At 28.9% G+C, this 13,006-nt stretch overlaps 1 protein-coding gene across 1 annotated transcript in view; it reads right to left on the bottom strand.

Moving 5' to 3' along the window:
* The window catches only part of LOC118443802 (uncharacterized), a 9,703-nt gene extending 2,516 nt beyond the window's left edge, over positions 1-7,187 (bottom strand). The window contains exon 1 of the mRNA XM_035871284.2: positions 7,030-7,187. The gene's annotated coding sequence lies outside the window, so the exon portion shown is untranslated. The remainder of the gene's footprint in view (positions 1-7,029) is intronic.
* Between the last annotated feature and the right edge of the window lie 5,819 nt (positions 7,188-13,006).

Below are 13,006 nucleotides of genomic sequence, written 5' to 3'. Positions count from 1 at the left end.
ATTCACGTATTATATATTTATATATATACTCGAGTGAAAGTAACCTTGACCATCGAAGTTCACTCAATTATACGAAATTACGATGGCTTATTAACGTCATTTATACATTGTATTTGCATGATTTCTAAGCTTATGTTCGTCAAAGCGAAAGTACAAGAGTCGAGTAAAACTTTTAGAAAGCCAATGGCAAAGTGCTTTATTTCGGCCAATTGGCGCTATCTAAAACACCACTTTCTATCATCTCTTTCTACATCTTTTTATCTCTCTCCCTCTCTCTCTCTCTCTTTTATTCCTCTTTCCTTTTTATTTTTCTCTACTTTTCTCTTCATTCATGATCCTTTTACATGTCGATGAACGAACGTTTTCTCCGTTTATGGAAATAAACTGGAAAGCTAAATGCAAAAAGATAAAAAAAAGAAACACACACACACATACACACAAATATACATTAGAATTCATTTGTTTTAGGCGAAGAGAAAACATACTTGTCTCGCGTGAGGGATCATTTATGATGGATCATAAAAATGTTTGATATAAGTAAGTAAGAATATTTACGAAGGCAAACAAATCAACGATTTGTTTGTTAAACAAAAATCAATTGATTTGAGTAGACAAACACGAAGATACGTTTGTATAGGAAAAGAAAAAAAAAATGATGGAAATATTGTCTCGTTCAATCGAAAGTGTATCTATTTGAACTTCCACGTTCCAGTTTCCTTTCGATCAATATTGTAAATGTAACAACAATACGAATATTCTTAAAAAGAACAAATCGACGATTTTAATATTTAAAAAAAGAAAAAAAGAAAAAAGAAAAAAAGAAAACAAAAAAAAAAGGATAAAAAAAAATCAATTAATTCGAGTCTACGAAAAGACACATTTGTATGGAGAAACGATCAGAATATTGTCACGTTCAATTGAAAAAGTTCATATTTCAAATCTAACATGAATCTTTTTTTGACAGTTAAACATAGCCTATTATTCATTTTACCAGCTCCATTTATGGTTTGCTTGGCAATGTGCTGCGTGGAAAGCGTGTTACCACTTTCTAAGCATGCAAAACTCGGACAAGTGCTTGATTTCACGATTCGTTAAAGATTCTTTATGTGAGACGAAACTCATTTGATCGAATGAATCTTTCCGATTTGACTGATCTATATAGATATATATATAAATATATATATATATTTTTTTAAATTACATTTGAAATGATCATGATGATGAGATATTATATGATAATAATAATGATAAATAGAATCTAATTTATTTACAATCTAATTGTAATTGGTACTGAAAAGGAACTTAATTTTTATCATCTTCCATTCATCCTTCAACACTAACATTAATATTAGCGTTTAGAAAAACACGTGTTTCAATTCATTGTTATTATTTTTTCAACTTTCTATCTATTCGTCTTAGACTCTATTTAACTCTATTAAACTTCTCTTTTGTTATTCCTTCTAATACTCATTCTATATTGTATTCAAATGATGATGATGATGATGATGATGATGATGATAAAGTGAATGCAAATCCAATCATGAAACTCATTTGATCGAATGAATCCTTATTTATTTTTCTTAGTTCTCTTTTGTTGTTATTATTATTATTTTTTTTTTTTTTTTTTTAATTATTATATATTACATTTGCACGATCATGATGATAACGATCATGATAATAATTTTTAGTTCAATGATATCGTTCTAATCGTCAATTAATTAGACTCGTGTTAACCTAATCAAAATGCTCATATCCTCTTTGTACACCTGTTCTTAGCGTAGAATTGAAAGTGCAACCTAAAAGTTATGACTCGTTACATAAGAATCTTTCTCTGTACGTGGACTGGAAAAGGTCAAGAGTCAAATATTTTTATCATTTTTCGTATAATAATTAATGCGTTCTTACGTAAACCAATTCCTTTAGAAGGTCCAAGTTAATAACGTTATAAATAAAGTAACGAGAAATCGTTGATGTATCCAATCAATTTATGAAAGAGTATATATATGTATATATATTTTTTTTTTTATAGGAGACTACTTACTTTCCAAATAATTTCTCGCAATTACTATAATTTATCCGTGACTTTGACGATCGATGATCATGATTTTCACTTTTACATTTTGATCGATATATTTAAGATGACCGATTGAATTTTCTAAGAAAAATCATATAAAAAATGATCGAAATTTTTTAACGATTTTGACGATTAGTTATAAAATGGTCACGATATTTTTATTTATGGATTGATCGATCGATCGTTTCGATCGAGTTTTCATTGAAAAATTACAAATGAAACGATCGACACTTTTAATGATTTTCATAATCGATGTTACAATTATCACGATTTTTTTCGATAACATTAGGATGATCGATATATTTAACAGACGATTGATTGAGTTTTCGTTGAAAAATTATATATGAAATGATTGAAATTTTTAATGATTACGACGATAGGTGTTAATATGAATTATGATCTTTTTCATTTCTAATTTGATCGAGATGATCGAAATTAAAAATTTCCATTGGCCCTGCCCTGTTTGCATTTGAAACATTATAAAAGGTGATGGTTGAAGTTGATTGTTAAGAATAGTGGTTGGTTGGTGGCTCGAGACTCGATCGAGTGAAAGTGAGAGGGGACTGCGTATAAAAATCAGCTCGACAAAGAGAAAAAAGAACGAGAAAGAAACAAACGTGTCTGTATCGGATATCTTCAAGTCGACTTATTCGTTGTATGTTATATAGTATATATATATATAAAAGGATCGATCGTGAAAGATATCGAAGTTACGTTCGTAACGCTTGGAAAGGACATCGACTTTTTGGTTCTACTTCGAATGTCACATGGAATTCGATCGTTCCGACATGATTCCTTTTCTCTTCACTTTATTTCATTTCTTTCTTTCTTTCTTTCTTTCTTCTTCTTTTCATTCTTTCATTCCAATTTTTTCAATTTCGTGCATCCGTCAAGAAAGAAAAATCGTTCTCACATTTGTCACTCTTCTCTTCGAATTTAATTTTGCTACCATTCGGTAAGTCCACGTTTATCTATTGCATTTAGATAAAAAATAAGAATAAGATATATATATATATATATCTTATTAAGATAATAGATTTAATGTATATCTATAAAGTAGATAATTGGGATAATAGAATGGATAAAAATTATTTGATACGATTATAAATTATAATGAAAGAATAGATCTTAATTATTCGATATAGTTTTGATTAGAAATTAAATGATTATAATAAATTGGATGAAAATTATTTAGTATTAATATATTATGAATGAATGAAAATTATTTAGTAGAAGTTTTAATACGATGTTGATATGATTATACAACGAAAGAGATAGATGAAAATTAATTTGATACAATATTAATTTGATGATAGATGATTATAATAAAAGTGATAGATGAAATTTATCGATAATATTTCAAATGATCGATAGAAAATTTTATACGTGGCTCGTATTATTTAATTTTTGTTTTTCCCATTTTTTGTTTTTTGTTTTTTTTTTTTTTTTTCTTTTTTGACTCAAATAATTATATACGCTCTATTTGCTCTTTTAATTGACTTTTTTTTTAAAAACAAAGGAAAATCATAAATTCGATCGTGAATATTACATAAATAAATCGTACGAAAGCACGAAATATTTGCGTGGGCGCGATCAAGCGTAAGATGTAAAAAGAAGAAAGAAGAAAAAAGAAAAAAAAAGAAAGAGAGAGAGAGGGAGAGAGAGAGAGAGAGAGAAAAGAAAGAAAAAGGTATAAATCGATTACGATAAAGATACTGTGCTCGGAATTATCTTGTAGAAAGTTAATACATTATTAGTTCGACATATATATATATATATATATGTATATATATATTGAACTAGTTTTCGATCGACGAAAATTCTAGTTTATGCAGATAAATATTCGAACGTAGATATTGATTTCCTTAATAAAAGATTCTACGTATATACATAACAGACGCGTATATGTAAATTCTATTGAAACGATAATTATCATTCATTTATTTTTTTCTTTTTTTCTTTTTTCTTTTTTCTTTTTATTACGTTGCAGCTGGTTTTATCTGTAATTAACATACCACAGTGAATATTATTTAAAGCGAAATAGATTTAAATATCTCCTTCCGTTTCATATAATTCGACGAGATTTCTCCGATAACGCAATGAGACAGATCAGATCGATTTGAAACTTTCAAATTGATTGGTGAATAGAGTCGATCGCGTTAAAAGAAAAAAAAGAAAAAAAAAAAAAGAAAAAGAAAAAGAAAAAGAAAAGAAGAAACAAAAGAAAGAAAGAAAGAAAGAAAGAGAAAGACAAACAAAACAAATAAAAAGAGAAAAGAAACAATTCTTCCTGTTTTCACATAATTGCAATAAAATAATAATCTGATATTACGTGTTCGTTCTACGTAAATCGCTAATCGATATTTTTCATCTGTTCGAGTTAGAATTAATTCAGAATCATTATCGAGATCTGAAATGCAACGTGATAGACATTTCTCCAATTGCATATGGTCTCATTCCTGCGGCTTGTTGGAGAATAAAGCATTGAATTGCGTAAGTCCGATCGTAATGCGATGAAGTATCGTACGGGTCAAGTATCACTGTCACTTGGAACGCGATTAGAATACTTGAGTTATTCATTTATCTGATACATCTTTCCCATTAAATTAATCCTAATCACAATTTAATATTGAACATTGGACATTACGAGTTAGTAATTATGAAAAGTAATAAGAATATTTTGCGTTCTTTATTTCCTTTTTTCTTTTCTTTTTTTTTTCTTTTTTTTTTTTTTTTTTATAAAATAAAAACATGTTTTTTATTTGTTTATTTTTCTTCTTTTCTTTTTCTTCTTTTCTCTTTTTTTTTTTTTTTTTTTCTTATTTTAACCACTTTCATAATCATTTACACGTTAACATATCATGATATAATATATAAATATTTTCCTCGATGATAAAAATTTGAAAAATGACAGATGCGAAACGAAGAAAATAGGAAAAGATGTGAAACGTACGAATAATTTTTTGTTATCCTCTTCCTTTTTTTTTTCTTTTTTGTTTTGTTTTGTTTTGTTTTGTTTTTTTTTTTTTTGTGTGTTTTTCTTTTCCTCTTTTTTTTTTTTAATTCATTCACATCTAAGCAACTGAACGTACGTTTTTAATTGTAAATTTAAGATAATTAATGGATGATAATAAAAATAGAAATTTTAGAAATTTTGCAGAAGAAACGAAAATAGGCGGGATATATTAAATACGCTGGCTTCTTTTAAAAATGTTCGCCGGTCGAAGAAAGCAATTGCATAATATAAAAAGAGATAGTTGTCCCGCAAGTATAAATGCGGAGAACGCGGCTATATAATATAATCCGCGTGCAGGAACACGTAACCGGCCAACCAACCAACCAACCAACCAACCAACCAACCAACCAACCACTCGACTGGTTCTGGACACGCTCTTAAGGAAATCTGGAGCACACTTTATTGCTATAGCGACATTTTTTTTTCTTTTTTTTTTTTTTCTTTTCTTTTCTTTTCTTTCAGACGTTCACAATTCTACGTGAATTCTCTAACGACAGGAAGACAGAAATTGTATAGAATTTTTAATTGAATAGAAATATCGTCAATTTATATTTGACGAGATAATTAATATTTTTCTCACAAAGAAAAAGAGAAAGAAAAAGAGAGAGAGAGAGAGAGAAAAATCGAATATTATTACAAATAAACTTTCCATTCGATGTATCAATAAAAACAAAAGTAACATAAAAGAATAGAAAAAAGAAGAATGAAAAAAAATATAATAAAAGTTGTAATTATAATGAGTTGTATTTTAATCGTGATAAAGAACAAAAAAAAAAGAAAAAAAAATTGAAAAGAGAGAGAGAGAGAGAGAGAGAGAGAGAGAGGGCGAGAGAAAGAGAGAGAAAGTACTAATCGAAGTAATAGTAATAATTTAATTATATAATAAAAATTAATAATTTATATATGATAGATAAAGAGAAATTACTCGAGATGTCAAAGTTATTTATATATACGTATATTGCAAATAAATCTTTCGATTTATCAGCCAGTTTTATTCACGATTGCAAATTCGTTCCTGATTCGTAATCGTAAGATTTGCGACCGGTTTTCACACATAGATTTCCGAGTGGCACGTGTCATAACTCTTGACACACCGTGCGTGACCAAACTAATTTTATACATTTTCCAACGCCGACAAAAAGGTATCGTTCATTTCATGATACACGAACGAGTTTAATTATGTGTTATAATCGTGTCGGACGTTGCCCTAATATCATACCTCGATCTTTGCCTCTCTCTCTCTCTCTCTCTCTCTCTCTCTCTCTCTTTCTCTCTCATTATGCGTATAAGTAAAATCACGCGTGTCGTTCGCGATATTAAAATTTTGTTTCTTTTTTTTTTCTTTGTTCTTTTTTAATCTTTTCTTTCTATTTATTTTTTATAATCTTCGAGAAAAGAAACAACAATTAATATGCGATCAATCAATACGTAGATATTCATATTAACTTATCTAGTACACAAAGTGCATATTTCGAAAGTAACACCGTAGATTTCACACTGTCATGAATATTAATATCGATAATATCGTATTTTTCTTTTCTTTTTCTTTTCTTTTTTTTTTTCTTTTTTTTTTTTTGGAAAAATCATTTGTGATTAAAACTATGAGAAGAAGACACTTCACTGTTCCTTGGATCGTAATCGCACGAATTCGAAGAAATTCGACAGGAAAGATTTGCCTTTATATTTTTCTCTTTTGCCTTTGTTTTTACTTTTACTTTTGCTTTTGCTTTTGCTTTTGCTTTTGCTTTTGCTTTTGCTTTTACTTTTCTTTTTTCTTTTTTTTTTTTTATGTCGCCATGTCGCTTGCTTTTTCTTCTGTGCAAAGAGAAGAAAGAAAAAAGAGGAGAAGAAAGAGGAAAAGGAAGAAAAAAGAAAAGAAGAGAAAGAAATTTCTTTTTGAACTAAGAAAGAACTAAAATTTTTGTTGAACCTCACTTACCTGTCGACAAGACACGAAGGTAGAGAGGGAAAGTTTAACAATGAGCACGTACACAGGATTGACAACACACACGAGCTTTTATCATGGGCGGTCGGCTCGTCATTCTCTTATATAGTGCGACCCGCTGAAAGTTGCCTCCACCAGGTATATAACTCTGGATTCTCTATCAGAGTGGGGAGTGGAGAGACATTCAGAACAACATCGTATTCTCTTATTCTCCATTGATTCGCACTTCCACTTTAATTCATAGATCTCATAAATCCTAAAAGAAAAATTCTAACAAATTTAATAATCTATTATTCTACGACATTTCTAAATAATTGAAATAATGATGACCGAGAGAATTTTTATGTTAACAAAATATATTTTATCAACATTGTACGTATCTAGTATGAAAATATTATTTCTTTTTAATTTTAATAATCCTACAATTAATCCTTTTCCGAACAAAATAATTATCACTATGAATGTATGTGTTTGTGTGTGTGTATATGTATGTACATATATATGTGAAATGAATTCTTAGTGAATGAATGAATGAATGAATGAATGAATGAATGAATGAATGAATGAATGAATGAATGAAAAAAAAAAGAAAATAGAAAATTAATATTTTCAAATATAAAGTTCGAATAATCTTAATGAATCAAATAAGAGTATCAATTGGTATCGTGCAAAGCTTATAAATGTCAATGGTAAATTAAAAGGAAGGAGAAAGAAAAAGAGAAAAACTATAAAAAAAAAAATCTCAATTATGATATACAATTATTTACGGATAAAAATGACAAAGTTTCGTGACAAGAAACGTTCTAATTTTAATTCCTTTCTTCTATTAAGCCGGATGTGTGTTATTGGAATCGTTGGGATCTACGGTAAAAAAGGTAATAACGATCGTTTCAAATCGAAGGACGAAGAAGTATAGCATTCGATTTTTATACATATATAAATCTATGAATATATTTTCTTTCATCGAAGAAAGTCATTTTGCTTTGTATATACTTATAGACAGGAATACGCCCACATGAGTGGTCAATAAGCTCTGACTCATGATGCCTTTAAACAATAGAATGGGTCCGCTTCAACATCCTATTATATCTTTTCGAAGTTACGACGTACACTGTTGTCATCTTAAACAAATTTTAATGATTTATTAACGAGAAACATATATCTTTTTTATTATTTAATTTTTTTTAAATATTAATTTTTATCTTTTACTTACTTACTTACTTATACACACATACACACACACAATCGTATATATGATATATACATATATTTTATTTTTTTCTTCTTCCAAAGTGACTTATAAATTTTTAATTGTGTCCTTAAAAGAAAAAAAGAAAAAAAAAGAAAAAATCAATTAAGAGGTTTTCATTGAATTAAAAATTAATAATTAATGAATTAAAAACTTAATTGAAGATTAATACGTAGAACTAATCGATCAAAAATTTTTGTATGTGAAAATGAAATAGAAAAAGAAAATTGCATATATAATAATAATTTCAATATCGAAGGGAGAAGTTTGAGATGTTCGATCGATCGAGTTACGGTTGATCGATCATCAGTCTTATGTCATCGATACATAATGTACATATACATACACAGAGACAATCACGCACACACACACACACACACACATACACACACACACACAGACACATACATCAATATGCCAATACGAGATTGTCAAGAGACTTTCGTTCTTATTTCAGTCAATGTTCGCGAGACATCGTAAAGTAGACAGACACTTCCGAGTTGAGGTACTCCGCCCCCTCCCCCCATCCCCCCGCCGAAAAAAAGAAAGAAAAAAAAGAAAAAAAAAAAGAAAAAGACAAAGAAACAAAAGTACGCTTCAGCTTTCTAGCAGGTGCCAGACGAAAATTTCCTTATAAGTAGGCCATCGTATAAAACAACTTTGAAATATTTTCGTTCCTCATTCAAATTTTATTCACGTATATGTGTATGTACGATATGTAAATGTGTAAGCGCGTGATTTTAATCTCGTTACATTGTATCGACGACACGCAGATATAATACCGTAACTCTTCTTTGACGTTTAATTTAAATTTATTCTATATATTTCGTATTGTCTAATGAAGAACGAATGAAATTCCAACTACCGACGTATCAGACTTCTCTCTCTCTCTCTCTCTCTCTCTCTCTCTTTCTCTCCTCTCTCTCTTTTTGAGCTAACAAAGTAAGTAGTACATATATACGATATAATCTGTCTCGAACGTGTTTCGACATCGGTAAGAGACGTCAAAAATGAAATTCTACCTCTGGGCAATAAGCTCGGTGAGTTTCAACAGTGTTACTCGTCGGCACGTTCCATATTATACTGATCATATAATATATCTTAGTACATTGAAATTTATTAGAAATTTTCTTTTTCTTTTTCTTTCTCTCTCTCTCTCTTATGTATTAACTGAACTGAAGAGGTTTAAGTTGAGATCCATGAGGCGACAAAAAGATAATTGTTTTTTTTTTCTTTTTTTTCTGATTACGATATTATAAATTTAAATATTAAAATTTTAGTCTTATGAAAGATTTAACATTAATCATTACAGAATTTAAACATTAAATCATAAGTTAAACATTAAATCATAAATATAAACTACCCGTTATATGATATTGTTGCTTTTTTATTTTCTTTTATCCTTCTTTTTTCTTTTTTCTTTTTTTCTTTTTTTAATTAGTTTTACAAATCTATGCAGTAATATTATATTCTATAAATCATTATTTTGCTATTATGTAACATTTAATGAATCACTTTCAATCTAAACCATAAGCTAATCATAATTATAAAGACTTATAAAACTGATTAAAAGAAAAAAAAAAAAATATTTTCTTTGATTCGATATATTATAAATTCGTATAAATACGATACATACGTCAATATCAATATTTGATTGTATTACAAATATATTTCATTAGAAATTGAATTATACTCAAGGAGTAAAGTGTGAACCAATTTTGATGGCCCATTGACATATATTTTTTTTCTTTTTTTTTTTTTTTCATCGGATCGTTATTATCAGATTCGTATCATCTCGCGGTTTCTTATCGACCTTTCATCGATTGGTATACAGAGAGAAGATATAATCTCTCATTGTTTTCGGGGGGAAAAAGAGATATGTAAATAATTGGTAGGATTTTTTTTTTTTTATAAAGGAACGGTGAAAACAATGACCCTCGCAGTTTGAATCAAAAGAAAGTAAATACACGATCCGATTCCATACGATTTCAATAAATTACGTGCTAAGCGGTGCGTTCGATTCGTCGACGAGTGAAAAGTGGAGAATGAGCGGAGTGAGTGGGGAGAGAGGTCGGCGAGGGAGGAAGATGAACGATCTACTCTTCGATCTGGGTGAAGATCGAGAGAGAGAATGAAAAAAAAAAAAAAAAGAAAAAAAAATTACAGATCGAAAGTATCGCATCGGATCTGTAATTTTCCTTTTCGTTCGTTCGTTCGTTCGTTCATTCGATTTACGGATCAGCGAATCGTGATTTTACACGTCGATAAACTCTTACGATTTAGTTTTCTAAATGGTCTCCAATCTCGGCCTCGCTGACACGATTTTCCTTTTCTTATTTTCTTTCCTTTTTTTGGGTTTCTTTTTTATTTAATTATTATTTTTTATTTACACACACACACACACACACATATATATATATATATATATCTTTTTTCATTATCTGAATGATGACGTTAAAAAAGTTCAAGAAAAATTCTTCTTAATTGATTCGTTAAATTGTTAATAATGTTTAATTAAGAAGTGAATAATGAAGGAAAAATAAAAAAAAGAAAAAAAAAGAAAAAAAAAAAAAGGAAAATCTCAATTACAAAGCTGTATTTAATTAGGTTTTATATCGTATTGATAACGAATATAAATAATCGTTAACGAGCGCTAAACGAATTATTCTATGCGTTTTCAAGGATTTATATATGCATACACAAGCGCGCGTATAAAAAAACAAAAAAAAGAAAAAAAAAATAAAAAAGAAAAGATTTATTCGCATTGAAAAATAAATCCAATCATCATAATGTCAATCCAAACCCTTCTTGTGTACTCATTTTTTCTCTATGCTGCATCGTGTTTGAGAGTAAATAGGTCGTCGTCCTTCTTGCAGAGATCATATTAGTATCTATCTAGTTGTTGCCAATCTCTAAGATGATCAATTCCATTGAAACAATTCGCTAAATTAAAAGTTTACAAGAATTATTAAGAAAATTACATTTATCCTTTCTTCTTGACTAAAAAATTATCGGAAGAATTATTACTCTCTTATAACATTTGTAATTAATTTTAATTAATAAGAAATGCCCGAGAGATCCTTTATTTATGCACGCTGTTATATATTTTTATTTCCCTTCGAATGACTTTCTTTTAAAGATAGATAAATAGATAGATATCGATCGAGACGGTCGAATACAAACGGAACAATTTTTCATGAAATTAACTTATGAAATTTTCATTTGCACGCGATACGATCTTAAGACGATAAAAAGACAAAAGTGAAATCGCCCCTTGATATTTTTCAATTTAAAACAAATATTTTCATTTGTCTGAGAAAGACAAAAGAAAAAAGAAAACATAAGAAATTAAAAAAGATAAATGATCTATCTCTCTCTCTCTCTCTCTCTCTCATTCTCCTATTATAGATTTCCTTTTTAACGTGAACGAAATTTAATATTCGTTCATTATTTATCCCATATTCTTCGGAGGTCAGGGACTCCTTTGAAACATTTCCTCCTCGTCTACTCGTTACAATTCACTAAGAGGAGGTGTGGTTCACGTAGAAAGAAATAAACATTTGGTTGCCTTGTCTATACGTCCTATGTAAACGCGCGAACGCGTAAGAAACACTTTCACCGACGTTCGGACTCATAAGAGAAAGTTCCGTACGTTCAGAAGGTTACGCCCCTGCGCTACGCAAATCAAGCGTAAAGAGGAAAATACCAAAAGAGAGAGAAAGAAAGAAAGAAAAATAGAGAGAGAGAGACAGAGAAAGAAAATGGAAGGTAATCCTTCGGCCGAGAAAGAAAGGACGTTATCCAAGGACGATTATAGATTGTTCTTAGACTCGAATCAATTCGAAATTTTCCCGCCATATTTCTTCTTTCTTCGCGGCAAATTTCAATCGTTTAAATTTCTAAATCAAAGTCAATTTTACAATTTTTCTTTTCTTTTTTTTTTTTTCGTTCACAAATTATTATATATTTTATTATTTCAAAGAGAAAATAATAATACCTTTGGAAATCTCATCGTGATCCTATTCGTGAAATCATCAACGACGATTGATAATTGTAAAGAATTTTCTTTACTCACGTAACCTACGACGAATTAAATTTATATCCGCCATTTTGCTAAATTAATAATCATTTTTAAATTAAAATTTTATCAATTTTACATTTGTTTCATTTATACGACGATAATTTATATGATTTTGCATTTATGCAAAAAGAGAAAATAATAATCCATTAGAGAACACTTCTACTGATCTTATTTGAGAGACCTTCAACAACTATTCAGTTGGTTAATATTCTTACGCGATCACGTGACATAGCAATGGTTAACTTCATCCCGCCATTTTTCAAACATAACAATTATTTTGAAACCTTGTTATTTGTCATTTGTTAATCTCGTCTCTGTCGTTTTTCTTCGCAATCATCTTCTCTACGCAATATTTTAATATAACGTTCTAGCTATGAGAACTGTGTGTATACCAAATATATAAAAATAATGAATTTAATTACTTTTAACCGAAGAACTTGTTATTAACATATTTCAATTTACTAACGCGACGAAATAAATTCCAATGATTTTTCTTTCGACGAACTTGTTATGCGGAAAAACTCATATTTTCTGGTTACTACGAACTCATTAAATATATGAAAAACATGTTAGTATTATATAATCGCCTTTGCTCAGTACGATTAAATAATTTCTATTTTGTAACTTCGATAATATCAATA

This window comes from Vespa mandarinia, chromosome 1 (assembly GCF_050613455.1).
Source record: "Vespa mandarinia isolate Hongniang chromosome 1, ASM5061345v1, whole genome shotgun sequence".
NCBI lineage: Eukaryota > Metazoa > Arthropoda > Insecta > Hymenoptera > Vespidae > Vespa > Vespa mandarinia.
Note: the sequence above shows the minus strand (reverse complement) of the source record. Positions and strands in the feature narration are given on the sequence as shown.